Raw genomic sequence first — 3,385 nt, forward strand, 5'->3', positions numbered from 1 at the left:
AGTTCTGTGCACTATGGCACCCTCTAGCTATCTTAACTTTTTTTGAGTAAAAATCCCTTTGGCAGTCTGGTGAATCATGTTTTTAATGTATAAAGTAAAATACTTAAGATCACAAAAAAAATTCTATTTTAGACAAAGTTTACTGAACCAAATGCAATGTGGTACAGGACAAAGGATCCTTGATTTGTAATCAGAGATTTGGGTTCAAATCTCACCTTCAACATTATTTGCTATGGAACTTTGGACAAGTCACTCAATATCCCCAGCTGTTTCTGCATCTGTAAAATGGAGGCGGGGGCAGGGAGAAAGGGGGAGGGACTAGATGGCCACCAAGTTTGTCTCTAGACTTTCTAATTATATTATACAGAATCTTCATGTTTCTTTGTAGCTAGGAGACAGATATTCTGTTGTCTCCTCTGCTCTGTCCTTGGCCCATCTCCAAAGGGGTCTTCATCTTGCAGCATCTTTGACTGAGCAGGAAACAGCAGCATTTCAGAATCATATTCTCCAAGGCCAGGTTCCTTGGCCAGGAAAATTGCAGAGTCAGCCATTTTTCTGAAGACTCCTGTGATTAAATTTTGAAGTTTGTCCCCTGGGGCAGCCCAATGCTTGCGCACTACTCCTGGGATACTCTGAGTAATTACAGTGTCAGCCAATGAGAGATGTTGGCAAAGATTGCAGCACAGAGAGAGGGCTTATTTTTTCTCTCGAGTCAGCTGTGGTTCCCCAACCAGCTTATTATTTTTGTAAGATAATAATAATAACTAACATTTACATAGTGCTTACTGTGTGCCAGACACGATGCTAAGTGCTTTATAATTATAATCTCATTGGATCCTGGGAGGTAGGTGCTATGATTATCCCCATTTTGCAGATGAGGAAACTGAGGCAAGTTGAGGTTATATAACTTGCCCTTACAGCTATTAAGTGTCTGAGGTAAGATTTTGAATTCAGGTCTTCCTGACCCAAATCATCCAGCCTCAAACACTTACTATCTATGAGACCCTGGGTAAGTCACTTCACCCTGGTTGCCTCAGTTTCCTCATCTGTAAAATGAGCTGGAGAAGGAAATGGCAAAGCCCTCCAGTATCTTTGCCAAGAAAACTCCAAATTGGGTCATGGAGAGTCAGAAAATGACTGAAAGACAACAATAACTGTTTCCTGAGTCAAGGCCTGGACTCTGTCCATTGGACCACCCAGCTGCCGCTGCCCAGAGGAAATGCTTCCTTTGCCTCCATTCCACCCTACAAGTCAGAGATCCAGGCTCGTGGCCAAGGGGAATATGGGTAAATACACCTTCTGGGAAATGGAGGTCTACAGTCAACCACATGATTGAAAGAGCTGGACTAAATCAGAGATTCTCAGCAAGAATAGCTAGCCTCTATATAGTACCTACTGTGCTCCTCTTAAGTCAAGAAGACTCCAGAAACCTTCACAAGGTCATAGGATTTCAGGCTGGAGAGCCCCTTATAAGTCACCTAGCCCACTTCCATCCTTTTGTGGACAGAATTAGAGATCTGCAGAGAGGAAGTGACTCCCCAGGTCATAGATTGAGTGTTGGATGGGACCTCAGAGGCCACATAATCCAATGTTCTCAGTTTAGAGATGAGGAAACCCAGGCTCAGGGAAATTGTCTTGCACTGGGAAGTAAGCACCAAAGGAGGAATTTGATCCCACTTCTTCTGGCTCCTGAGCTGAGACTCTCTCTGCTGTACCATGCTGATTTCAGTAAGTGGCCAAGTCAGGATTTGAACCCAGGTTCACTGACTCAAAATCCAAGGCTATGCCACCTGGCCCAAGCCCTTCATTTGACAGGGAAGGAAATTGGAGTCTAGAGAGATTTAAGTATGGCCAAGGTCCCACAGGGAGTAAGTCACAGGATTCTAGCCCAGGTGTTCTGATACTGCTCTTTCCTCTGGAATCATTCAACAAACCTGAATTGAAGTCCCACTGTATACCAGGCATTGTGCTAGTTACTGGGGCTTCAAAGGCAAAAATCAAATAGTCCCTGATCTCAAAAACTCCACTGACTTCTGAGGGATACTGGTTTGTATTTTTCAGGAAGCCTCAATCCCTCCTTTCATTTGCTACCAGGTCTAAAGCATCTTGTGATGGCCTGCTTTTCCATCCTCTCCATTCATCTCTCTTGCTTCTTATCTCCCTTGTTGAAATGTAATAATGGTGAAAACTACAGTCAGTTGCAGACACATGAAAGTTGATTGGGAAGATTCAGTTAAGGAAATGGGAGAGGGGGTGAACAGATCATGCAAACTGGGTTTAGAAGTAGTCAGAGTTGAAACTAGAAATTTTTGTGCCCAGGGTAACCACCACAAACTCTGTGCCCTTGGTTAAGGGGAAGGAATGGGGAGTTGGAATGAGAGGAACTTTGCCCTGTATCAGTCTTCTAGTTTCCTATTTTAACTAATTATTCTTGCTAACTAGATGTTAAGCATTTCAAATTTTTCACCCTGGGACAAAGCACTCATGGCCTTGCCCTAATTATAGTTCTGGATATGTCTTTCCCCAAATCATCCTCAGTTCCTTTCTTCCTTTGCCTGCCCTGCTCCTCCACACCCCCATCCCTACTAACAGGTCCTGATTAGCTGTTGAGAAAAAGACTTCACCTTATTATCCAGTTCTGTTAATAGGGATTTCATTGCCTTAATTAAAGAATCATATTCATCCTTGGTTTGTAGCAAAAATTTGAGTTCGATATAATTTTTATCATCAAGCTCCAAGTTCTTGGGTGATCTCAAAAGACTCAAAAGCAGTGTGATCTCATCTTGTTCCTCTTGTAACATATTTATCTCTTTACTGTTAAAAAAAAAACCAACATGATTTGATCAATCTTGGGTATGTTGGCTATTTCTTTATCATAGGTCCTAGAGGCAATGTTGCATAATGGTTAGAGAGCTGACCTCAAAACTAGGAAGGCATGGGTTCTCATGTTGCCTCTGATACAATATGGACAGTTTGAGAAGGATCTCACTTCTCACTGCTCTGGGTAACACTCAGGGGAGGGGCTGAGTTGGTGCACTGATGAAGGGAGATTCCTTATCCAGGAACTGCAAATACTAGTGAAATCATAGGTTCATGGCTATCCTTAACCCTTAGGCTCTTAGAGCTAAAATGGACTTTATTTATCTTTTTTATTTAATATTTTATTTTCCCCCAATTACATGTAAAACAATTTTAACATTCTTTTTTTTTTTTCAAATTCTCTGCCTCTCTCCCATACCCTCTTATTGAGAAGGCAAGCAATTTGACATAGGTTATGCATGTATAGTCATTCAAAACACATTTCTCTGTAAGTTATTCTGTGAAGGAAAATGCAGATGAAAGAAAGAGAGAGAGAGAGAGAGAGAGAGAGAGAGAGAGAGAGAGA

General features: G+C 41.9%; 1 long non-coding RNA gene across 1 annotated transcript in view; it reads right to left on the minus strand.

Moving 5' to 3' along the window:
* Positions 1–1,310: 1,310 nt before the first annotated feature.
* LOC138176360 (uncharacterized) overlaps positions 1,311–3,385 on the minus strand; it is a 10,653-nt gene continuing 8,578 nt past the window's right edge. The window contains exon 4 of the long non-coding RNA XR_011172223.1: positions 1,311–2,814. This is a non-coding gene — a long non-coding RNA (uncharacterized lncRNA). The remainder of the gene's footprint in view (positions 2,815–3,385) is intronic.

This window comes from Petaurus breviceps, unplaced genomic scaffold, assembly GCF_028583685.1.
Source record: "Petaurus breviceps papuanus isolate PSGF00001 unplaced genomic scaffold, PetGlider_PUasm1.0 87666, whole genome shotgun sequence".
Classification (NCBI taxonomy): Eukaryota; Metazoa; Chordata; class Mammalia; order Diprotodontia; family Petauridae; genus Petaurus; species Petaurus breviceps.